This window comes from Zootoca vivipara, chromosome 6 (assembly GCF_963506605.1).
Source record: "Zootoca vivipara chromosome 6, rZooViv1.1, whole genome shotgun sequence".
NCBI lineage: Eukaryota > Metazoa > Chordata > Lepidosauria > Squamata > Lacertidae > Zootoca > Zootoca vivipara.
The window spans coordinates 34,439,650-34,466,752 of record NC_083281.1 but is presented as its reverse complement, the minus strand read 5'-3'; the positions used below and the strand labels follow the sequence as shown (position 1 = coordinate 34,466,752).

Here is a 27,103-nt window from a genome sequence, read left to right as displayed (position 1 = left end):
ACCTTGTTTTCACTCTGTAGGACAAATCTTTAACCCAGATCAGAACAGAACTTCTGCACATCAGTAATAACCCTAAAAACACATCAGTCCACTTCTCTCTGGGGTCATTCCACGTCAGTTCAACGCGGTCATGCCACCCACCGTCTCAGACTTTGATGAAACTTGGTGTACACCCTTCCCTTATGGTTGGAAGAAACCCCCTTTCTTGGAGGGAAAAAATAAAATGTACACAAGGCCAAGGATCTCAAGAGGGACAGAAACACAGATTTCATGAAACTTTGAAGTGCTATAAAATCAAAACCGTTTGTGATAGAGGGGAAAAAAATTAAGGGGGTTTCTTTCAACCATAAGGGAAGGGTGTGCACCAGGTTTCACCAAATTCCGAGACAGTGGGTGGCGAAACCCTTGTTTTTTGTGTTGATTTGATGTGGAATGACCCTCTGTTCAGTCCACTTCTCCCTGTGACAGTTTTGCCACAATACCAATTCCAGCTCTTATATGATTAAAAAAACAAACCCTGAAAAATAAGTGGAGTGGAGTTATTGCGCTCTGCCTTCCTCAACTTAGCACCCCCAACCAGGATGAGGAAAGCTGGCAGAGGCTTGCCTCTGCTTGGTATATAGCTCTTTGTGACACTCTACACTGATTGTCCACAATACCTGCAGCAAGAATATTTGCAAAACATCTCTGACACTATATTACTGGAAATGAAATATTTTGCACCAGGCAGGATTCTACCACTACAGCATTAAAGGCTTATTACAGAGATACATTACTGAACATCACAATTAGGGCAGGAAGCAATTGCCAACCCCTGCTTAAGAACTATTCACAAATGAAGTTGCATATTAAGCTATTTTTAACCTGGTCTTGTCTGCAGCCAAGTGGGCGGAAATTTTAAGTAGAAATGTATCCTTTGGGCAAAACAAGAGAGGCTACCCATCTAGCTCTTCCTTCACCTGAAGGAAAGGCAGAACAAAGGAAAGGAGGTTTGTAGAAATCACACTGGGCTATAGGTTTATTGCTAGTCTCAAGGTGGGTGGGTGAGATGACAAAGAATTAGCAGTCCTCTGAAAACCAAAGGTTTAGTCTCCAGCAGCATTAACACACAAACTGTACTGTAATACAATTATAGTAGACAGTGAAAAGTTTTCATCTCCTAAGAAATAGCTCTCATGTTGGGAAGTAATACTAGGTAGGGCATTCTCTCTTATTTATATCCAGTCCTTCCACCAAGGAGTTCAGGAAAGGATGCCTAGTTTGTTTCCCACATTTAATCCTCACAACAACCTTGTGGGGTAGATTAGCCAGAGAGTGACTGGCTTCACAGATGAGAAGGAATTTGGCATGCAAACATAAATTTGAATGCATGGGGGCAGGGAGAGAAGCTCATCCAGTCTATTCAAGATTGAGGACTACCCAATTTTAAGAAATTAAGATGATCTGGAAATGACCTTTTGTAGGAAACTACTGCCAAATCCCCTACAGGTTGCCACTTGTTCAGAATAAATGTGCCATGAATCAGCCACATTCTTTCAAGTTTATGCTTCAAAAAATTGATAGATAGTAGACCTAATTTATATGGACACCACGTTGGATTTTAGTTTCTTTCACAATAAGCTTCACCAGAAAGGTCAATTTGCACACAAACAAGCGGTTACCAACTCCCCTAACACAGTCACAAGACAGGCAGATATGCATGCTTCTAAATTAAACAAGGAAAAACCACCAACTGCATGAAAGAAAATACTGTAGTATGAAAGCTTGCAACTTCCAAAAGGGAGGCTTTCCTCACAATAGGGAACATCTGAGCCGCTACTAGTGCTAAATTTCAAAGGTAGTCAGCGTTACAGCTAAAGTAACAAAGTATTTGCAACATCATCAAAACCAAACAAATGTACCACAACATTCTCATGGCACTTTTTCTCAAGGCTGTGCACACCTGTGTATACCACAGGAAAGCAGCATGTAAGCAACAGTTTATCAGCTATTAGACAACTCAAGAAAGCATGAATCCTCTGGACAATATGCATATTACTATTACATTAGCCATATTACTATTACATAGTTTTAACATACTCGTGTTTAAGCAGTATGTTTGGAATCAGGTCTTATTTGAGAAGGCCCCCAGATTTTCATGGATATGCCAATCAAATTCCAAATGTAGTTCATGTCACAGCTACTCCCTAAAGAAGTTCCCCCTGCATTCCCTGATAACTATGATTGTGAAGGCTATGACTACCCATAGTCGGCTCCATCTATTCATGTTAACTCTTAAACAAGATGGAGCCATTTGTTCTTGAACAGTTGAGCCAGCTAGGTAGCATCAAAGGTAAGGTTAAGCATTCACACCAAATATATTTGTTTTGTAATGTAAATTAGCGGTAGTGGAGACCCATCACTGCGGCCCAAATACAGTCCTCCAAGTCTCACCATCCAGCCCATAGGAATGTTCTCAAGCCACATTTCCTCTCCCTATGTCACAACCCCCACTGCCCCTCCTTAAATATTTTTGACTGGCTGGAATGTGTCCTTGCTAATAGCTCTTGGTTGCCTAGATGGCAACATGGATGTATTCATCAATCCAGGATTCAGAGGAACTCTTCAATGAACTCAGTAAAGTGAATGTATAACAAGGAACCAAGCTGGCCAACAGCTTATTGTTCACCAGGAACAATAAGTGGCTCCCTAGCAAGTGGGACTCAACATGGGTCATTTGCATACATGGAAACTGCTTTTGTGAGATAATGCTTAACACTCTCTCCACAAGTTACTGAACATAAGTGACTAAAATAGTTATCGATATACCCAAAGAATGCCAACAAACCTCTTGCTACAAAATGGGACCAAATTTATAAAACAAGAAGTGCTTCAATTTGTTGCTGGCTAGTTCTTAAACCATCATGACTTAAAAAGGAATGATGCTCGTGCATCTGGAATAATTTACTTGGGTGTACACTCACCTGTGAGCCAATTCAGAAGAGTCATCAAGCTAGAGGGAATAAAAGAATCATAAACGTGTAGTTGGAAGGGACCCCAAGGGTCATCTAGCCCAACACCCTGCAAAGTAGGAATCTCAGCTAAAGCATCCATGACAGATGGTCATCCAACCTCTGCTTAAAAACCTCCATGGAAGGAGAGTCCACAACCTCCCAAGGGAGACTGTCAAACAGCTCTTACTGTCAGATAGTTTTTCCAAACCTCAATATCCAAAAAGGCCAAATCTGAGAAACGGGTCAAGATCCCAATAGTAAAACTTAAGATTCAGAATTTATTTCAATCATAGATTGGGACGAGTGTTTAATGCACAAGTGTAGGTACGTACACTTCTGCATATCAGGAAAGAGAGATCATTCAATTTCAAACATAAATGTTTCAGATTAACATTTTAGCTTTATTGGTGCTATAGCTTAGTAGGGCAACAATATATTTTGTTTTAATAGATTATAAAGAACCAAGCTTTAAAAAGAATCCCCTCGACTCCTAGCATTTTGCAGCCTGCTTTACCCTGCACTTGTCTGATCCACAGCAGGACCCACTGCAGTGAATGCACTGCCTCCTCTGTCCTTTCTTCTGCCTTTGCAGCTGGGCACCTGTATGCCTAAAAACACTCAATCATTTTGTAAAGAGCAAACAAAAGCAAAGAAGCCTTGAATCTGACTAGGTCACCCTCCCCAAACACATTGGGTTAATTCAGAGTAGCAGCTGTGGCAGAAGCACTCTACTTGTAGCTGCCTGGTAATCCCTTCAGTTCTGCTCTCAATTCCACTCCCCACTCCATCCATCCAAATGAGGTCAGGTCAGAATCACTGTAAATGGCAAAATTAGGCAACCACCCCAAACTCCAGCTAAGAACAGGAGCTGGAGAAGTACAGGTAAGACACCAGATGATTCTGTTCTAAATAACCACTTACAGTGTTCAAAATCATAGCTTCTGGACATCCTACACATTTCAAAGGAATCTCCATTTTTTCCCCAGGACATGCAACATGCATGTATGTAGGTGGAAGGAAGCCCAGAGCATCTTTGGCATGGAAAAGGCAACAGACTCCCTTTATTCTATAACACCATAACACAGCTCTTTAATAGATGCTTTAGAGCAGGCATAGGCAAACTAAGGCCCGGGGGCCGTATCTGGCCCAATCACCTTCTAAATCAGTGTGTTTTTACATGAGTAGAATGTGTCCTTTTATTTAAAATGCATCTCTGGGTTTTTGTGGGGCCTGCCTGGTGTTTTTACATGAGTAGAATGTGTGTTTTTATTTAAAATGCATCTCTGGGTTATTTGTGGGGCATAGGAATTCGTTCATCTTTCCCCCCAAAATATAGTCTGGCTCTCCACAAGGTCAGAGGGACAGTGGACCAGCCCCCTGCTGAAAAAGTTTGTTGACACCTGCTACTACTAGAGTGTTATGTCCCTTGGCTTATGACATTTTCATCCAATAACATTGCCACAGGTGGCTGCAACCACACTCAAATTTCACAGCTGTGACATCCAAGCACAACAAAGCAATAGGACTTCACTACACAGTTTGTTGAGCATGCAGCATCAATAATTACTTCCTATTTCCCTTTAAACACTGCACACAACTTCTCTCAGGTTCTCTGATGGCCTAATATTTGAGGCATTAGCAAAACAGACAAGAACATTGGGATACGACATCAGGGTATTAACAAGACTGGTGATGCAATAGTGAGACCCACCAGATATGAATGTTCAAAGTCTGACCAACTGGGCAAATAGTTTTTGTTTTGTTTTGGCTTTTGGCAAAGGTGCAGTATTTTCATTTACATTGTCAAGTCATAATGCACAGCACTGCCCAGGAGCTGCCTGCACTGCAGTCAAACCCTTTCTGAACAAGTAAACCAAAGAGGCAAGCTACCAGTGTGAACGAGCCATGATGGTAATTAGCAATGGCTGAATTCATCTCTTTAGACAATAGACTTTTGGACAGCATGTTAATTTTAGCATTATTCCACCATGCAAACCTCTCTCCTTCAATTCCCACCCAAACATTGACCAATCACAACAGGCACACTTTGAACTAAGCACTGAGTAGTCCTCCCAAAAACACATCATCTAATAAATGATCCTGAACACATGAACACACATTTAAAAGGTGTTGTCTATGAACAACTGTTACAGGAATTTAAAGCACAGGTTGTCAAAGTTTAGCCCAGTTAGTTTTCCTAGTTCCAAATAAATAAAATAACAGGTAACTAGATCTGACAGGTCAGCTTTAGCTGCAAGCAATACAAGCAGTGGCCTGCATCCTAACAGCTGAGCCCCAGTCGGATGTTTGATCATGGGGAAACCCCTCTGCATAGGGCTTTGTAAGAGGGAAGAGCCCTGGACCGTTTAGGTTCGGCTGTAAGCCTGCTTGTGGATGAGAGTGCCAGGTCTGGAAGCTGCAAGTATCAGGAATGATGTCCCCAGGAGACAATGATAACAGGAGTGAGGGCATTAGCATCAATCAACACAGGGTATCAACCAGTTGCCAAGAAATCAAAAAAGGCATATTTTAAAATTCTAGTTATCCTGAGCCTAGAACCCCTTTGGCAAAGTCCTGATTTCCCTGCATGTTGGTTTTGACTTTTTTAAAAAAATGTTTATCTATTTAATCAATTTTTCGATACAAACATCAACTGCAAAAGACACATACAACAAAAACCATAACAACAGTAATAACACAATTTGACAATTCAGATTTGGATACACTGATATACCTATGACTACACCTTTTTCCCACCCCTCTCTCCTCCCTCTACTTCCTGCCACTATCCGCCTTATCACTTAAATATTGTTCCAAATTTCTTCATATTTATCCATTCTTATTTTGTGTCGACATGCAATTCGTTCGTATGTAGCTAATCTGTCCATATTATCAATCCATGTGCTCAATGGAATCTTTTTGCGGCTTCTAATATAGCACGGTACATCCATATATTTTTTTGACCCCTTGAAATCTCCTACGTTTCTGGAATATAATTTAGGATTATGGTAAATTCAGTTCCCCTAAATATCAATTTCTTTTTATTACTCTTGCTATAAATATCCTCACCTCGCACCAAAATGATCTTATCATCGGGCAGTTAATCAACATATGTATTAAGTTTGCATTTTTACTCCCACATCTCCAGCAATTGTCTGCACTTAGGTATTTTCTTCTGGTATAGTTTTGCTGGAGCCCAGTGGACTTTGAATATTATTTTCTGTTGAATAAGTAATAGTCTTAGATCTATAGAGGCTATTTCTGTTGATTTTATACTTGACTCTCATATATCATTTGTTATCTGTACCCCTAACTCGTCACTCCATTTTTGTCTATCATATTCTAAATTGTATTTCTTCCTGTTGAGTAGGGTTTTATATAGTGCAAGTGTAGAGTTTTTTGTTTTTGCTGCAGAGATTAAATCTTGTAGCAGCATGGGTGTTTCCGATGCTGCTATTAGCATCAGGGCCAAACTGCCTTTCCAACATATGTTTCTCTTTTTTTTTTTAATAAAAAAACCTTTATTGATTTATACGAATAAAAACAATAACAAATAACAAATGTTGCCTTTGTGTAATCCAAGCATATTACCATAACACAAAACGATAAAAATGACAAAAAGAAGAAAAAAGGAAGGGAAAAAAGAGAAGAAAAAAGAAAAAAGAAAAAGAAAGAAGGAGAAGAGAAAAGGAAAGGAAAAGAAAGCTAATGTCCGATAAGGTAGGTTACAACTTCCACCGCTTCTTCATACAGTTACGTCCGTGATATATAGCCTGTCTTTTTATAGATAACATAATTATATCACATTAACAATTCGCAAACCATCTAGTTCCGATTCTCGTATCCGGCAAGATCATTCAAGGCACAACCAAATTTTGGTCCCCTTGCCAAATTTCCCCAGGTACTCGTTTAAGCATTCCCATTGTTTTCTAACTTTATTTTTAGGTTTTTGATGAATTATATCCGTTAATTTAGCCAGCTCTAAATACTCACACACTTTATCGACCCATTGTCCTTTAGATGGAATATTGGTGCTCTTCCAATTGCTGGCTATTAACAGTCTTGCAGCCGTTGAAGCATACAAGAAAATACTTTTTTTTTCACTCGGTATATTGTTATTCAAAATACCTAATAAATACATTTCTGCTTTTTTTGCAAATGAAATTTTTAGTAACTTTATAATCTCCTCATGGATTACTTCCCAGAAATTTTTTACCATCGGGCATGTCCACCATATGTGAAAAAGGCTACCAGGAGCTGCATTGCATCTCCAGCATTTGTTACTTAGAGATTTGTTTATCCTGGCCAGTTTTTCCGGAACCATATACCACCTATAGTGCATCTTTATATAATTCTCTCTTAACGTATAACAAGCAGTAAAGTTTATCTCTTTTGACCAAAATTTTTTCCAATTTTCGTATGGAATTTCGTAGCCTAGATCTTGTTCCCATTTTACTAACCATTTCCCTTTTTTTCCTTCTTCCTGCTCTTTTTCACCTAGCAGCTTATATACTTTGGCTATAATCTTATCGTTGTTTAGCAATATTTCCTTTTCAAATTTGGTTATTTGGGTATTAATTCCTCGTGTTCTAACATCTTTGTCATATGTAGCTTTCAATTGGAAGAATTCTAGCCAGCTTATCCCTAAAGATTTTAGCACCTCATATTTTTTTAGGTTGTTAGTCCCTTCCTTGTTTTCGGTCAGTTCTCTGTAAGTCGGCCACAATTTTTTCTTGTTACATCTCAGCGTGGCATTTGCCTCTACTGGGGATACCCATCCGGGTAATTTGTTCATGATTTTATCTTTAGTTCTATCCCATACCTCGAGCAGGGCTTTCCTCAAGATGTGGTTTTTAAATCCTTTGTGTATCTGTGCCTTCCCATACCATAGGTAGCCATGCCACCCAAAAACCTTATCCCATCCCTCAATGTTCAAGGTTTCTGTGTTCTGTAGAAGCATCCATTCTTTAAGCCAGCTCCAACAAGCTGCTTCATAGTATCTTTTCAAATCTGGGAGCGCAAATCCTCCATTATCCTTTGATTTTATTAAATTTTCCATTTTTATTCTGGCCTTCTTCCCCTACCAGATGAAATCAGCAAGGTCCTTCTGCCAGTCTTTAAAGTGTCTAAGTCCCAAGATTATTGGGATATTTTGAAAGAGGAACATTATTTTTGGTAGGACCACCATTTTTATCATTGACACTCGTCCCCAGATTGACAATCTTAATTTACTCCATTTAGCCATACTATCCTTAATTTCTTTCCATTTTTTAAGATAATTGTCTTTTAGTAAATTGGTGTTTTTGTTCGAGATCCAAATTCCAAAATAATTAACTTTTTTCTCTATTTTGATTCCCGTTTTCATTGCTAATTCTTCATTGTCTTTCTCCCTCATATTTTTAGTTAATATTTTAGATTTTTCTTTATTTAATTTGAACCCCGAAACCCTACTAAATTCTTTCATCTTGGTAAGCGCTTTCATAATGCTTTCTTGGGGCGCTTCTGTGACTATTATTAAATCGTCTGCAAAAGCTTTTGTCTTGAAACATGTTGAGCCCAAGCTGATGCCTTTTATCTCTTTATCTTTTCTTAACGCTATTAAGAGTGTCTCAATTACCATAATAAACAATAGGGGAGACAGGGGACACCCTTGTCTCGTCCCTCTTTCTATATTAAAACCTCCCGTAATTTCGTTGTTAATAATTATTTTTGCCTTTTGTTCTTTATATATTGCTCTTATTCCATTTAATATTTTATTTCCCATTTTCAGGTTTTCACAGACATTAATCATGAAGGGCCAGGATACACTATCGAATGCCTTTTCCGCATCGACGAGTAGCATCGCGATTTCAAGGCCTGGTTTCATATCGACATATTCCAAGATATCTATAATTATTCTGATATTGTCTTTTATTTGCCTTTGGGGGAGAAAGCCTGCCTGGTCTCTGTCTATTATTCTGCTCAAGAAATTTTTTAATCTGTTCGATAATATGCTTGTAAAGATTTTGTAATCTATATTTAATAAAGAAATTGGCCTGTAGTTTTTTATAAGCTTCGGATCCGCATCTTTTTTAGGAATTAAGGTAATAAAGGCTTCCCGCCAGGATTCTGGTAATTCTCCCTTGTCTAATATTTCATTCATTATAATTTGAAGTTTGGGTGTTATCACGTCTTCTAGTTTTTTGTAATACTTCACCGGGATCCCGTCTGGGCCCGGTGATTTCCCTTCTTTTAAGTTCCTAATGGCTCTTTGGATTTCTTCTTTTTCGATGTTAGCATTTAGAATTGCATATTCTGTTTCGTTAATTTCAGGTAAGTTGTTATCAAGTATGTAATTTATGGCTTCATTTTTATCGATATCCACCTCTTTGTATAAATTCTTGTAATAGTTCACAAATTTATCTTTAATTTGGTCAATGTCCGTAATTTCCTTTCCTTCATCTATTATATTATTTATTATTTTATTAGCCTGTCTTTCTTTTATCGCCCAGGCTAACATTCTTCCGGGTTTGTTTGCCTGTTCAAAGTATTTTTGTTTTGTCCAAATAATTTTTTTCTCCACCTCTTTGTTGACCAAATCCATCAAATGTGCTTGCAATAATTTAATTTGTTGTTTTATTTCGTCATTTTTTGGAAATTTGACCAATTCTTTTTCTTTGCCTCTTATTTGTTCGTTAATTTCTAAAATATTTTTCTGCTTTTCCCTCCTTATCCTGCCCATCTGTTGTATCCCAAACCCCCTCATGTAAGCCTTACTTGCTTCCCATATAATTTTCCTATCTGATCCTTGGCTTTCATTTATTTCAAAGAATTCCTTGAGCGTCTCCTTGGCCTTAATAACCCTTTGTTCTTCCCTCCATATCTCATCATTAAGCCTCCATCTCCCCTGTGTTTTGCTTTTAGATTTTAATTGAATTGTTACAGGGTTATGATCAGAGACTGACTTATTTAATATTTCGGCCTTTTCTAGATGTAGTGTTAGTTTCCTTGAAATCCAGATTGCATCAATTCTTCCTCCCGATTTCTGTGCATCCGAATAGTGGGTAATGTCTCTAACATTGGGATTTTTAATTCTCCAAGCGTCATGCAGGTCGTAGTTTTCCACAAATTGAAAAAATGATTGAGGGAGTTTACCTGATTTAATTTCTTTGTCCCTGTGCATTCTATCCATCTCTATTGAGACCACCCCGTTTAGGTCTCCCATCACTATCATATTATCTCCCATGTGGTCCCATAAAGCCTCTTCTACCTTTTTAAAGAATTCATCTTTCTTGTCGTTGGGTGCATAAATGCCCACTATTATTATTTTTCCTTCTCTTGTATGCGTTTCTACTCCCAATATCCTACCCTCCTCGTCCTTAAATAATAGTTTGGGTTTTAACACTCCATTTATGTACATAACTATCCCTCTTTTTTTTCTGTACCTGAAGATATAAATTCGAGGCCCAGCCTGCTGTTTTTTAGCACTCTTATATGGTTTTGTACAATATGCGTTTCCTGCATACAGATTACGTCCCATTTCTTTTTTTTTAATAAACATTCTGTCTTATTCCTCTTATATTTACTATTCAATCCGTTTATATTCCAAGAGATGCACTTCAACATGGTTGCCCTTTATTATATATATAATGAATTCTTATTACTACCCTATATCCACCTGTCAAGTGGTAACCAGGTAGATACAGAGGGATAAAAAGGAGGATAAGCCTAAAAAATATCGGTAAACAATGAAACAGTGTCAGGCAAATCACTCTCTAGATGAAAATTTAAAAAAAAGAAGAAAGAAAAAACAGAAACAACAAAAAAAGCAAAACGTAAACCGTTAACAGAAAAATGTAAGCAAATATAAACAAATGAGATTCCTTTGTAAGGGAAAGAAGAAAAACAAAAAAATGAGCTTTACTTTACAAATGCTAAAAAGACTTTCATTCCCCACAGAATTACTTGCTGTCTCCCTTTGCCTCTGGTAGTTTCTCCCCACCTAGCTCGTCCCAGTATTTTCTCCAAAATATTTTAGTCTCCTCTACTGATCTATAAGTTCGTTTTCTGTCTTTATATGTAAATGTTATCCCTTCCGGGAATTCCCATTTAAACCTAATGTTATTTTTCCATAATGCCGATGTTATGAATCTATAGTTCTCCCTCTTTTTCAAAATTCTGGTAGGCATCTCTTTCTTTATCTCGACTTGTGTTCCATCGATGTGTAGTGGGTCTGTTCTGCCTTTTGATAGTAATTTGTCTCTTAGTAATGTCGAGTTGAGGAATAGTAGGCAGTCCCCTGGGCCCTTTCTTCCTTTACCATGTTTCAATTAGATGTATTGCCATTGTGTTTCACTGGATAATCCATACTTTACTTGCAAATTCTTATAATCTACAAATTTGTAATTTTCCTCAATTAATTGATTCAATGTCAAAATACCCTTTTTGATCCAATTTTGCCAAATTATTACTTGATTTCCAATTTTTAATTTTGGGTTGGCCCATATTGTTAATTTCTCATGATGATAGGGGTCATCCTTATTATTTTTATTCATCCAAATTTTTATAGGTGCTTTAATAGTCTCCAGGATAATAGGATATTTCATAAAATTGGAGCCGAGTTTAGTCCACCCTACAAGAGGTTCAAAGAAACTATATTCGAGAGTAGCTCAGTTGGGATTCCTGCTAGCTCTCCAATAATTAGTCTTACTCAGAAGGGAAGCCTGGTGATACAATTCCAGATTTGGAAGCCCAAAACTGCCTTCCTTAGTTGGAAGTTGCATTTTATGTAGTGATATTTTTGGTGGCTTTGTACCCCACAGGCATGATCTAAATAGTTGATTTATTTTTGGGAAGTATAATTTGGGAATATACATTGGTAATCCAACAGCGTTTCCATGTGCTGCTCTGGTTCGCCAGAAGGGTTTTGTCATGCTGGCCACATGACCTGGAAGCTATATGCTGGCTCCCTCGGCCAATAATGCGAGATGAGCGCGCAACCCCAGAGGCGGTCACGACTGGACCGAATGGTCAGGGGTCCCTTTACCTTTACCTTTAATCCTCTAAGAATGTATAAAAGCTTTGGGACAACATTCATTTTGAGAACCTTTCCCTAAAGGGAGAGGTTTACATGTCCCCAGCTTTCAATATCAAAAGAAATCTCATTTATAATTTGATTCAAATTTAATTTTACAATTTGGTCTATATCTGATAAAATCATTATACCCAAGTATTTAATAAAGTCTTTGCACATCCTAAATTGATTGTTTCTACCCTGTTTCTCATATTTTAAGACATACCCATAAAATAAGCCATAGCAGGATTTTTAAGCATTCAAGGAATATAAGCCATACCCCGAAAATAAGACATAGTGATAGGCACAGCAGCAATGCCGGCCGCGGCAGGAGGAGGAGGAAAAAAATAAGACATCCCTTGAAAATCAGCCATAGTGTGTGTGTTTTTGAGGAAAAAATAAATATAAGACGTGTCTTATAATATGAGAAACATGGTATACAATGTAGCCCTTGGCCCTATTGGTAAAATCTCTGATTTTGTCCAATTTATGAAATATCCCGATATCTGCCAAAGGTTTTTATTTTCTCCATAATTTTTGGAATTGTATCTTCTGGTTTTGTAATACCGTGTTTCTCATATTATAAGACATGTCTTATATTTATTTTTTCCTCGAAAAAACACACTATGGCTTATTTTCAAGGGATGTCTTATTTTTTTCCTCCTCCTGCTGCTGCGGTCGGCATTGCTGCTGCGCCTATCACTATGTCTTATTTTCGGGGTATGGCTTATATTCCTTGAATGCTTAAAAATCCTGCTATGGCTTATTTTATGGGTATGTCTTAAAATATGAGAAACAGGGTAAAAGGCTATCGTCCGCAAATAATACAATTTTGTAATTATCTTTGTTGTGCTTTACACTCATGTTGTTTTTGACTTTTAAAACTATTAATGACTTGGGACCAGGTACATGAAGGATCCTCAGTCTCCATATTTACATACCTGGACCTTACATTTTTCTTCTGTGGCTCTTCTTTGGATGTTTCCACTGCTCGAGGTGCAATGAGTGGCTATTAGGTAAAGGAACTTATGAGTGGTGGTACCTCTACTACAGAATGTCCTCCCCAAGAAAAGCAGGTCTATTGCCTACATTAATGACAGCATATCAGCACCAGGCAAAGGCATTTTTACTTTCCCAGGCCTTTTTAATCTGCTCCAGGTCTACGTCAGTTTTGTCTTTGCCATTTTTTATGCAGCTTTCATATGCTTTATTGCTGACTTATTTTACAGTATGCATTTTAACTTGATTTTAATCTTCTTGTAAGTGTCCCTGAGGACATTTATAATATCTAAAATTAAGAAAGAAAAAAGGTTGTGCATGTTTATACCAGTTTCTGCAGATCCTACTGGTAGCAAATTTGCTGTGCAAGCAAACTAAAATGGTATTTACTTCCCCTTTCTGCACATAAGAATGCAACTCATACCCTGTGTCCCTAGCAGTTGTGCCAGTGCAAGATCGATTCCCAGCACTGCCACAAAGGCACTAGTTGTGTTTTCAAGCTGGCCTTGTAATCCCAATTATTGATGTACTTGAAGCAAAGGCATGGTGTGTTTTCATGTACTTTAGGAAATAATAATATACTCAGCAAGAAATTATGTTATTGACTATGAAGTCTAGAAAGGCAGAATATGGTCCAGAAAACAACTTCCTGTTTGCAGCCCAGGTTCATTGTGCGAAATCTATTAATCTGTTAAGAACAGTTTCAGGTTAAGAATGGACCTCCAGAACTAATTAAGTTCTTAACCCGAGGTACCACTGTAGTCTGTTTCATTGTTGAATAGCTATTACCATCAGAAAAATTCTTCCTAATATTTAGTCATAAGTTCTTTTTTGTTATTTGTTCTTTTTTGTTATTTGAATCTATTTGGTCAGGTCCTATGGTGTGGAGCAGCAGAAAACAACCTTGCTCCATCATCCATGTGACACCTCTTCAGATATCTGAAGATGGTTATCCTATCACCTCTCAGTCTTCTCTACTCCCAATTCCCTCATAAGGCTAGCTTTCCAGACCCTTTATCATCTTGGGCATCATCCCCTGCACGCATTCCATCTTGTTGATATCCTTCTTAAGCTGTGGTACCCAGAATTAGACAGAGTATTCCGGGTGGGGAAAAGAGTGGTAATATTACTTGCCTTGATGTTGCATGATGTTGATGCTGCCTAGAATTGAATTAGGGTTTTTTGCTGCTGAATTACACTGCTTGCCTGTTGGTTCCAACTACTGGCTTTATCTCATACCTCCTGCTGCTCCAGGACCGACCCAGTCCCAACACTCATCATCTAAGGTGCGGTAGGGTCACCTCAGTTATAACACCCTATCCTTGGAATACATTCCCCAGGGAGGCTGACCAGATGCAGACTTTTTGGCACCGTCCAGGTTTTAACACATTTTAGTGAGAAGAATGGCTTTACTCAGCCTTTGCTTTCCCTCCATTGCAATATAGGATGGTTTTCCAAAAAATAAAAAAAAATAAAAAATTAAGTTTTTAGGTTTGTAAAGATTTTTTAACCTAAAAGGCAATGTATACCAACCTCAAAATAGCTGTTTGAATCCAGGTGCCTCTAATACAAAATTACATCCTGTGCCCTCTCGCACAAGTGAAATGGACCAAAATAAATTGAGCAAGTTTATACTTCCTTGGCAAAGTTCTTTGAGAACCAATGAAAGTGTTTCATCATTCTACTTTTACTGATTATTCGTACTATAAAAGCAGAACTTGCTTCGCTATGAAACATTATACACACTTGCACTTCCCAAGGAAACTCCCAGAGCCATTAGCTTGAAAGAATTGCTAGCAGCCAGGAAAAAGGAAACGAAAACATCTGAAAGTCACCAATATGGTTAAAATATCCACATCGTGTTGCAGTAGTGATGGTGAGTTCAAGTATGTCTTTAGCAGAAAATTCCTTACCAGAATTAAGTATGAAACCATATGTACACTCTTCAAACCAGGTTGCAATGAACTATGGACCCCACCCTCTTGGTAAATTTTCAGCTGCTATGGAAACAACAGGCGGTTGTGTAGCACATGAAATGAGTCAGCTACCTGGAACTGAGGTGCACCTGATTGGGCAGCAGCTAAAGAGCAGCCAGTGCCAAGGAAACACCCCTCACCGTTGGCACTGAAAAAGCAGTAACTTTCAATACTGCTCAGTTTCTTCCTGCTTTCCCTATTAAATAAACAAATGCATCTGATGCTCAGAGGCAACGTCATTCGCCTCTATTTCCAATGTCTAGGTTAGGTGTGCCATTGCTTATATTTAACAAACACACAAAAGACATAACCGGCTGTGCTCTTACATAAATAAAATATATTATTCACTATATCATATCAAATAACTTATAGAGTTCAACGGAAATAACTCATAAAGTTCAACAGAGTAAGCAGAAGACCCAGTAGATCAGTTCATTCACAGATCAGTTCATTCACGAGGTCCATACGTGTACTATTGCAGGCATCCCCAAACTGCGGCCCTCCAGATGTTTTAGCCTACAACTCCCATGATCCCTAGCTAACAGGACCAGTGGTCGGGGAAGGAGTTTGGATTTGATATCCCGCTTTATCACTACCCTAAGGAGTCTCAAAGCGGCTAACAATCTCCTTTCCCCTCTTTCCCCACAACAAACACCCTGTGAGGTGGGTGGGGCTGAGAGACTTCAGAGAAGTGTGACTAGCCCAAGGTCACCCAGCAGCTGCATGTGGAGGAGCGGAGACTCGAACCCGGTTTCCCAGATTACGAGTCTACCGCTCTTAACCACTACACCACACTGGGAATTGTAGTCCAAAATATCTGGAGGGCCAGAGTTTTGGGATGAGACTAGTTTCTATTCCACCTGTGTCTTTGTATGTCCATAAAGTCCAAACAATCCACATGGGAGCTTGTACAATTCCACAGAATCCTTTCACAGAGTCCAGACAAGGATTTCCGGAATATTGGCCTTGTTTTTGCCATCCTGGGCTTCCATCAGTTGTACAAGTTCATATGTGATGTAATAAGATTGTGGATCTTATGGCATAGTAGTAATTGCCAACTACAACTGATGAAGCCCAGGACGGCAAAACAAGGCCAATATTGTTATCTTACACTGAAGTAATCCTCAAAGGTATAGTGCTTTACGTTCAACCTTAAAGAGGGAGGGAGGGAGGGATATACTGATATTGCAGACATAGCATGGAAGTTGAAAACCAGGAGTTTCCTTTTGTCTTCCTCATTTCTATTCCTCTGGTGTTACTGCCGTCATATTTTCAATGCACACACTGCATTTAAATGAATAGAATTATTTTTAGGTTTTGTTAAGGCTCCAATAAATGGTTATAGACCACCCTTGAAAGCTTCTTTCCCACATAATGCTTCTAAACATGTGTTTGTCTGTCCAGTTGTCAGCTCCCTCCTCCAAACAACCAGTTTGTGCCTAAGAGTGAAACCACCTTTAGCACAGTCATCACACAGAATGCTTCCAGTCAGGCAGACAGGGAAATCTCACCACAGGTTTGCAGCCTGGAGGCTCAAATGCAGCAAAGTGGATTTCAAAAATGGTTTTTATTCCTCGTCACTAATGCTGCCAAATCAGAATAAATTCTTCACAGAGAGGAGATAATCTATAACTTATGTGCTAACTGGAAATGTAAACATCTCCAAAGCTTTCAAGCCATCCTACCTGCCTACTTAAGGGAATTAGTATTATTTGTTTATTTATTTTTACAAAGAAAGGGCGAAAATGTTTTTTTAAAAGACAAAATTAAGTTTAATTTTTCAAAGCATGATGCTAAAACATAAAAGGCAAATCCTAGCCCTTCTGCATCCTAATAGAACCACATTTATTAAAAAGGCTTTGTGGTATTTATATCATTCAGATCAAGGTAGGGGAACCTGTGTCCCTTTCAGATGTTGCTGGACTGCAACATGCAACAGCCCCAGGCAGCATGACCAATGGTCAGGGAGGCTTAGCTGCAGCCTGTTTCCATGGCAAATTTCCAATGCAGACTAAGGCAAGCATTAGATATACTGGGCACTAGTTATTCCCCATGGGAAATTTAATGTGATTTATCCAATGCTCCGCTGAGCTCACAAGGCATCAGCTTCATTTGGCATTTCTTTAAAATGCACTTCTACAATTAATTGGCCTCAGGCACAATAGCCAGATCATAATTGATGAGAACAGGACGGAGCAGAGAGGAAATTGCATCTAAACACTATAATTTGGTCTACATCTCAATAAAAATGAGATGCAAGGAACTCAAAAGGCACACAGTATTTCACACACACTGGAATTTTTATTGTATTAAGTAGTCAATACGGCTGTAGCAGATGCTTCTCCATGCTTTGTTTCCATTTTTATATCTCCAAACACCACAATGAACAGCTGCCTCTCTCTACTTAAAAAGAACATAAATGCACAGGCAGGTACAAGTTGCTCAGCTAAAGCCAGCTGATTAACTTAGAGCCATCATCATCCGGTTAAGAAGACCCACAAACATACATACAGACATCACATCTAAAATGCAAAGCAGGTCACACATTGACACTCCTACGCTTGAGCAGTAGATGCTTTCTGACTTCCTCCTGGCTCTGATTACAATTTTAGTCAGCTAGGGGATTTTAGCACACGATTGAAGCGAAAGGGAATGCATCTTAAGGGTCACATTGTGGGTTAATTTTCCTGACATCTGGAATATCATGTTTTACATGGCAGATATATGGATCAGAAGCCACAGCCTGGACCCACAGCATAATGCATTTGTTACAAAATACACTTTGTCCCTACTAGTTGCAGGTGTTAATTTCCAAGCCAGAGGAAAAAAAGGAAAAGAATGGTTCACTCTTTGAATGTATTTTCTTTCCTGAAGAAATACACTCTCTGTTGTTACTGATTTCAAATATTTTTGTAAGGTACTTCTGCATGAATTTTATTGTTGTAACACTTTGAGACATCTTGGTAGAAAACAACATATAAACTCAAATAATCTATAAAATCAGCTGGAATAGTATCTAAAGCAAGTGTCAGGCTCATCCTCTGAATGTGTTTTCTTTCCCGGGTCCAAATGTACCCTTAAACTATTTAGGATGGGAACTGCCTTTCATAAACGCATATGGCTTCCTCTAAGAAGATTCTTGTTGCAGAACTTGTTGCTGCTTCCCTTGAATCACATGTAGTCTCAAGGCCCTGCAATCTGCAGCTATGCCGTACCTGCATGAGCCTCACCCAGGATGTGATTAAGGTTGAAAGCTAGCACAAGGACTGACATAGTCCAGAATGGGCTGAGTTTAGCAAAAAGAAGAGGGGGGCTGCAGCCAGTTCAGTGGATTCTTTCCACTGACTAGTGAATGACAGTTATCCTTCTCTCCACAGCTTTCTTTCAGTTTTGCTGGTAAAACTCCAAATCAGCCCTGCTCTACTATAAAGAGACAGACACTATTCCAGTTTTTTCGCATATAGCTTTGTAATTTGATTTGATCTAGCCTACACAAACCCCTCTGCCTATAATGGTTTATGGTTGGAAACTAATCACCCAGAGTACTAGGCTCTCTATAGCTGACCTCCACCCCTGGATGCCCTGCATTGCTTCCTGACTTCCAGGAAGACATGCTCAATTAACTAATAATGGCTGGGGAAACCCAACCGGATGGGCGGGGTAGAAATAATAATAATAATAATAATAATAATAATAATAATAATAATAATAATAATGGGCTAGACAGCATGCCCATTGCAACTGCAAATTGCATTTCATAATCCACATACCACTGGCACAAAAACAACAAAATAACATCATTTGCAGAAGTGCTTTATCAGATCTTTCCTGCCTTCCCCACATAAAATATCAGAAGCAGGGCAACAGCCTCCCATCTGCCTAAAACCAATGAGAGTCTGTAAAGGCTTGTTACTTTACCAAGTACTGCACTAGTGCAAGTTAGGAACAACTCAAAGTTTGAAGGATCCATAGGCATGGTACAGCCATGAGAATCAGGCAACTTTGAGCCACTATTTTAATTGACCACAGTGACCCAAAGTGATATGTCAGAGGCATTACCGGAAATTATAATGCTGCTCCTAGCCACCAAAAGTAGGAGGCTCAGGGCAGGTTTTGGCACTACAGCTCCAGGAACTACCCAAGGATGCATCATGCCAACACCAAGCCTGGTGCAAGCTACTCTGCATTCACTTTTCTTTTTGCAGCATCAGGTGTTTACAAGTGAGGGCAAGGGTTGTGGATTGAGTAAAAGTGTCTCCTCTAAGAGTTTTCTGGGAAAAGAAGAGAAGGAAGAAAGATGCAACATGATACAGACATCATAAGAGGGAGTTAAAATATATAAAGGGTATCACTGAAAATGAGCAGAGTCAATGGAGTTAATATAGTGTCCTATGCCTTTGGTGAGAATTGATATTAAAACTGTACCCTCAAGAAAAGAGTCATCCCTGGAATAAATTTCATTTCTAGCACATGACTTTTCTCCCCTTCTGACCCCTCTTTTTTTCTTTGCCTTAAGAGATCAGGAGATGGCCAAGCTTTTAGAGAAGTGAAAGTCACAGACAGGGATAATAAGAGCAGGAAAAGGGTTTGAGTGTTATTGCTCTGGTGGGCAGGGTTGCACCTAATACTACCCTCTCCTCCATCACCGGTATGTCCCATTCTGCCTTGCTAGACAACTGGTATCATACAATGCCTCCTATACAAGGCTACTTCATATGTTCACAGATGCAGTCTGGCTCATGCCACCAGGAGAATATCTTGGGAGAACATGGTTTCCTCCCGCCCGCCCCGCCCCTCAAAAAAGCATTGTATGACAGAGCTTTGGTGACAGTTATTAGGAAATGAAGACAATTCAAACAAAGATTAGTATGTCAATAAGGATTTAGCAAGGTCTCTGGGCAGAGATCAGTTAGATAAGCATGCCAGGCTAAAGTAAAGTCCATAGCCACGAGTTTTCTTTCATTTTCGAAGCACAACACTTGATTTCAAACCAGACATTTCTAAAAAAAATGGGGGGGGATTCTTCACGACCTTGAGAGGGGTAGGGGAAGTTGTCTTCTCTTTAACAGCTCTAATCTGCATTTAATGAAGGGAAACTATAAATCAGCTGATCAACATACATACACACACTTGAGATCAGAGTATTTTTTACAATAATCACTTTGATTAAACATTGTGACCCTCAAATATTTAGCCTATGGTAACAAATCTCAAGGGTGTATAAATGCTCTACGGTTACTACAGGAGACAACCTAGACTGTGAAACATTGTTTTACTAGGGCAAGGCTAGTTAGCAAGCAGTAAGCAAATGAGATATGATCCAGAGACAGAATTTATAGGTACTCTGCTGGAAGCATCCACAAAGTTTATAGCATCAAGAGCTGTTATTCAGGAAGAAACCTTTAATGGAATTTAACTGTCAGAGCTTCCTCACTAAATTAGGAGTGCTGGGCCATTTTTCATTAAAAAATAACAACCCCAGAAACTGCATTAGAAACAAGCAGTTAACTACCCATATGTAGCTTAACTATTCAGTGACTACCCACCCACCACACTTATTTAAAAGATGGATTTTGCATCACTATTCCTAATGCTTGGAAGAAACTGATTACATAGATCCATTCCTGTCTGCCTTCAGGCTCAGCATAGCACTGAAACCGTCTTGGCCACCTGTTTGGTGACATTTGTTAAGAGCGAAATAAGAGGAGTGCAGCTCTGCTTTTTCTCCTTCATCTCTTGGTGGCTTCTGATATTGCCAACCACACCATCCTTCTTGTGGGAAGTGCGGACTGGGAGGGATGTACTTCAGTGGTCCTACTCTGACCTCTAAGGTTGTGTCCAGAAAGTAGTTATGGAAGGCTACTGCTCAACATCATGGAAGTTCTGTGATATCCTGCGGGGGTCCCCCGTGCTATTTAATATCCATATGAAACTGCTGGGGATCTGTCATTAGGAGATTTGGAGTGAGGCAACACCAATATGCAGATGATGCCCATTGATATCTCTCTGTGTATTCTGAGTCAGAACAAGCATCCAGGTGCTAGCAGCTAGACCAGTGCCTGGAGATGGTGATGGACTGAGATGGGGCAATACATTGAAGCAGAGAATTGAAGAAAGAAGTGTTAAGTGCCCTAAATTGAGGTGAGGAAGTGGCCTGTCCTGGATCGGGTTGCAGACCCCTGGAAAGGGCAGGTCCATAGTTTGTGGGTGCTCTTGGATTCAACACGGTCACTGAAGTTCTCAGGTAGCATTGGTTACTAACAGAAACTTAACTGGTCTGATCCACACCTTCTGGACAAACGTGTGGATCAGATCATAATAAACGTTCTAACTGCAATCGTTATCATATATGATCGGATCAACACATGTGTCCAGGAGGTGTGGATCAGGCCAATTAAGTTTCTGTTCAAATTCACAGAACTGAATTCCACAAGCATCCCTATTGACCGTACCAAAGCCTTTAGCAACCTTGTAAATAAGCCCACAAAAGTCACTAGCCTCCAAAACTTTTTACTAGCCTGCTGTGTGTTAGCAGAGGAGTAATGTGCGGCTCCTGTCCCTCTTGTAGAAACCTGCTGCATCTCTGTACTGGAAGTCAAAGCAGGGGCTTTCTTCCTCTGGCAGCTTGATTAGTTTCTATGCTGAACACAGAGGAGGGACAAAGTTTTCAGTCCCTCATATGCCCACACATAGCTCACTTACCTGCATCCAAGTCCATTTTCAATTATGGCTCCCAGGCTAGTGCTCAAATGCAAGGCTGCCAGTGCCTACAGAGACTCTTCTAGAGAGAGAGAAATACTAAGATGTTTTGAAAGCACTTTACGGGGTGGGGCGGTGGGCAATGATGATACCAAGAACTGGAAAACAGAGAAAAGGTTGAAGGAAGCAAAACACAACTCTTAAGTTGCTTCCCTGCATCCCATAATGATTGCTACCAGTAGCCAAGGCTAGCTTCCTAGCAATTCCTTCCACATGCAAAAGCCTGCCATTGTGCAAGCTACTCTCTGGTTTTTGACCCACCCCACTTTCTCCAGACACTTTATAAAAGTCAAAGCCTTTGTCTTTTCAAATGCAGCGTTCGGAGTTATTATCTGAGCAAACATCTGGTCAGGAATGAAGAAGTTCTTTAAGTGGCTTTTTAAAATATCGCAATAAGGCTTTGGGGATAGAGGAAGCCAAACACTTGAAATTAAATAAATAAATGAGGCTCACCACTTAAGCCATTCATAACAGCACCACCGCTGCTGTCATACAGCAACACCCCAAAACAACCCTTATCTCAAAGGACTCAGTGAGCACTGCTAATTAACAGCTAAAAATAAACATTAGGAAAAGCAAGTTCTTTACTCAAAGGCATGCTTTGATTGTCTCAGAACATTTTACCTCTCATGTGCTTTAAAATAAATGCAACAAAAGAGTGATATACATTTAACAAAGGGGGTATTGATCTGTGAGACATATTCAATAATGGAGCTATAAAACTTTGATGACACAACCCAGTCACAGTTGAATACTTTGAAGTCCGAAGGTGCCAGGAGTGCCTATTCCCCTGAAAATTAAGAATGTGCTGAGATATCTCCCCCTGAAGTTAAAAGGATTTCAAACTTTAGTTGGGACATCTCTTTTGCATGGAGCTTAGGGTGACACATATTCGCTTTTCTATCCTCCATCCCAATTTCATTCTCACAACCTCACTATGAGGTAAGTTAGGCTGAAAGAGTGTGACTAGCCTAAGGTCTTATGATTGAGATGCACAGCTGGGATAGGGGGATTTGAACCCATGCTACCCAAGCATAGCCCAATGCTCTAACCATGACATTAACTTCTTTTCTAAGCATTCTTTACTTCCTGCAGACTTAAAAGGGAAACTCTGTGACTTACAGACTAGAGCCCTTACTTTTGCACTTCCTAGTTCATAAATTTTGAGCTCCTTGCAAAGTATATCCCTTCTGTTTGGCATGCATTTCACTGTCAATAGCAAACTAGCTTTAGGTAACTCCGCTGTGGTTAAACCACTGAGCCTAGGGCTTGTTGATCAGAAGGTCGGCGGTTCGAATCCCTGTGACGGGGTGAGCTCCCGTTGCTTGGTCCCAGCTCCTGCCAACCTAGCAGTTCGAAAGCACGTAAAAGTGCAAGTAGATAAATAGGAACCGCTACAGCGGGAAGGTAAACGGCGTTTCCATGTGCTGCTCTGGTTCCAGAAGCGGCTTAGTCATGCTGGCCACATGACCTGGAAGCTATACGCCGGCTCCCTCGGCCAATAATGCGAGAGGAGCACGCAACCCCAGAGTCGGTCATGACTGGACCTAATGGTCAGGGGTCCCTTTACCTTTACATGTTTCCTTTATTAAGGTTGGATTTTCTCGAGTTTATGCCACAATAAATCTCTTTTTAAAAACATATTGCTTTTGAGGCTGCAGACATAACACATATCCCTGTAGAATTTATATATCAATTTAACAGCTATTGTCACCTAATACCATTTTATTAATATCTCAACATCACCAATCTCAGTGACTACCATCAAGAACAGCCGCACATGACCAAGATATAGACCTATTTTGCTCGGTAGAAGTGATTTGCTTCCCAAGATTATCAAATTAAACTAGAGATCAATTTAACTGGTGGCTGAATGAAGTAGAAAGTCTGCATAATCACATACGGTACTTCTAATCCGAAAGCACAGAAACAAAGATGCAATCACAGTCTAGATCAGCTCCTCAGCAGCAATTTATATTCCCACTCAGATTTTCTATGGAAGCTCTATCTTCTTACTATCTGTTGTTGTTTAGTCTTTTAGTCATGTCCGACTCTTCGTGACCCCATGGACCAGAGCAAGCCAGGCACTCCTGTCTTCCACTGCCTCCTGCAGTTTGGTCAGACTCATGTTGGTAGCTTCGAGAACACTGTCCAACCATCTTGTCCTTTGTCGTCCCCTTCTCCTTCCGCCCTCAATCTTTCCCAGCATCAGGGTCGGAGTCTTCTCTTCTCATGAGGTAACCAAAGTATTGGAGCCTCAGCTTCAGGATCCGTCCTTCCAGTGAGCACTCAGGGCTGATTTCCTTAAGAATGGATAGGTTTGATCTTCTTGCAGTCCATGCATAGCTGTCAAGCTTTCCCTTTTCTCACGAGGAAGCCTATTCAGCATAAGGGAATTTCCCTTAAAAAAGGGGAGAACTTGACAGCTATTGTCCATGGGACTCTCAAGAATCTCCTCCAGCACCATAATTTAAAAGCATCAATTCTTCACCGCTCAGCCTTCTTTATGGTCCAGCTCTCACTTCCATACATCACTACTGGGAAAACCATAGCTTTAACTTTACGGACCTTTGTAGGCAAGGTGATGTCTCTGCTTTTTAAGATGCTGTCTAGGTTTGCCATTGCTTTACTCCCAAGAAGCAGGCGTCTTTTAATTTTGTGACTGCTGTCACCATCTGCAGTGATCTTACTATCTATGACTAGCTAAAACTAAAAAATCTCAGCTTACAGCTGAAGAATCACAACCATTATTTTTCAGTCTTCATTTTCAGAAAACAGTAACTGGCTCTGTTGATTTGACCTATTTAACATGCATTCCTTCCATTTAGTGGGAAAGCATTACTTCCTGCTCCAGAAGACTGTAAGAGTTAACACATTAAGCATTTGCACACCTCTGTCTCACTTCCCATATTTGGGGTTAGGGAAGAACATTCTTGAACGTGATAACTGGGATACAGAAAAAGGGACCTGAAACAATAATTTCATTCTTACTGACAACCCAAACTTTTGCACACTGCACAAGTATGACATACCCCAGTCAAGCCCAACCTGGGGTTGGCACAACACAATCCAAGGTACTCAAAAGGGTTTAATAATCCCATTGGAAGAAAACAGTAAATAGATAGCATATTTAGTCCACAGCAACAATATGTTTATATGAGTCATGTGAACAAAAAGACCTGATTAAAGACACACATGTAAAAGACAAAAGATAACCCAGGAAATCAATACTGAAGTACCTAAATAAGTGACCCCCTTTTTGAAAAATGTAGACTTCTCCCAATTCAGTATTCTGAGAACAAGGACACTTCCCTAAGTAGGTAAAAATATGTTAAGAATCTAATCTTAGATACAGATGCCTAGAAGCACAGATTCTCCACTGCAACTTAAAGGATAGCAATTTCCATATCATGAACCAGCATCCATTTAATTAGGTCCAAACGGGATGGTGGGCAGCACAGTACATCTAAAGGTTGGGAAACTCTGGATGAGGGAAGAATTGACTAAAACATTCACTTTCTACCGGGGGGAGGGGGGCAGATTAAGACATCGTTTAAATACTCCCACTTTTGCAAATGTAAATATTTAGTTTCTAAAAATTAATATGCTGCCTCTCCTGAGACTTCATGCAGCTAGAAACGTTAAACAATTAGGGTGGCTTCCTTTTCTTAGTGTCAAACAGAGGAAGATACCAGCATCCCAAAAGTTTACTATCTGTCTCACACAGACTCCTCTGCTTATGTTCAAGCAAGCCACTTCTATTCGTCCCAATAAATCTCATAATTTGTTTACAAGTTAACAAACATGCTCAGAGCAGTTCATGAGGGTAAAAAGAGAATACGAAGACAAATCTTACTTTCTGAACTACAAAGCAACCACAAATCAACCAGCCACCCCTCAAATCAGTCTTTTTGAGGCATTCAACATATATAGGAACATATTCTCATCTTGTACTGGCAGATACATATTGAGACACAGGCAGGCAGACAGACAGACAGACACACACACACACACACACACACTCTTCCAAAAGTAAATTGAGGACATCACTCTTGATTGATTTAGTTTTTTGTAACACACTGAAAACTCAAAGAGGAAAGTTCCCTTTTGGCATGAGTGGGGAGAAAGAACCAATATACTTGATAAAACACAACAGCCAAAGCCAGGGAGGGGGGCAGGGAAAACGAGCAATGAATGAGGGGTCATGCAAGTCACTCAGAATGCATTTGGGGGGCAAAGGGGCACAAAAGGGAGGTCACCTAATGACAGGAAGGCACTGACATATCAACTCCCCCTAATATTAGAAGAGGTGGGTTAATACTAGAGACAGAGAGAGAGAGAGAGAGAAATAATGAGAAACTCCCCCTTTTTTAAATGATGGGTGCAAGATACTACGAGGACTGAGAAAGGGCAGAGGGAGCTGAGAGAATTCAGAAGGAGGGCAGAGAATTTGGATGGGCAGATGTATTCATTTGTTTAAGAGTTACAGCCCGCCTTTCAGAAGCCTCTTTACAAAACCAGCCACAACACATATCATGTCAACTGAGTGAAAATGAGTGGTTAACAACACGGGGAAAGCAGATCTGTTGATGTGAATGGATTAAAAAAGAAAGAAAGAAAGCAGCAGCAGCAGCTCGGAAGGATTAAGAAGGAGCAGGAAGCAAAGCCCCTTGCAGCGTCTGAAAGGGAGGTTGGCAAATTAGAAAAGCGGGATGTGGTGGGGAGTTGGCTGTAGGGATAAAAGAAAGCAAATGCCCCACCCACCCCGTACAGAAAACTAAAGTAGCAAAAACAAAACAAAAGAGTATTGGGGGGCTGCGAGAGAGACCCCCTCGCGTCTCACTCAGAGCGGGGGTGAGAATTAACTGTCGGCTAAACTTGTTCACTTTCCTCACTCACCTGGAGTCAGATGAGGGGAACCAGCAGCACCTCTCACCTGGCGAACTCCTGCCTGGACGGACGCCCCCTACCCTCACTTCAGTCCAACTCACCTCACCTCGCGCCACCAACGCCGCCGCCTCCTCCTCCTCTTTCTGAGAGTCCCTCAGGGGCTGAAGGTCCCCGTCGCCACCGCCGGAAGCCCCGCTCCTGGGAAGGGGGGGGTGAGGCGCGCGGCATGACGGGACTTGTAGTTTACGGCAAGGCCCCGCCCTCGCCCGCGGGGGATCAAGGACGCCGGACAGGTGAGGTCAGGAAGGAGGACGGGCCAGGAGGCGGGGTGCTTCGTCGTCTGGTTTCGTGCGGAATGGAGACTTAGTGTGTTGGGTCGGGGGCGGGGATGCTGCCTTGTCACGAGACGGACCGGGCTTCTCGAGAGGGAAATA

At 40.2% G+C, this 27,103-nt stretch overlaps 1 protein-coding gene across 5 annotated transcripts in view; it reads right to left on the bottom strand.

Annotated features, from left to right (window-relative positions):
• The window catches only part of PHACTR4 (phosphatase and actin regulator 4), an 85,368-nt gene extending 58,504 nt beyond the window's left edge, over positions 1-26,864 (bottom strand). Inside the window, exon 1 of one of the 5 annotated variants that reach the window (XM_035116955.2) lies at positions 26,771-26,864. The gene's annotated coding sequence lies outside the window, so the exon portion shown is untranslated. Of the gene's footprint in view, positions 1-14,957; positions 15,017-26,678 lie in introns of those variants that run through there. The other 4 variants (XM_060275774.1, XM_060275773.1, XM_035116956.2 and 1 more) reach the window with 4 other exon arrangements.
• Between the last annotated feature and the right edge of the window lie 239 nt (positions 26,865-27,103).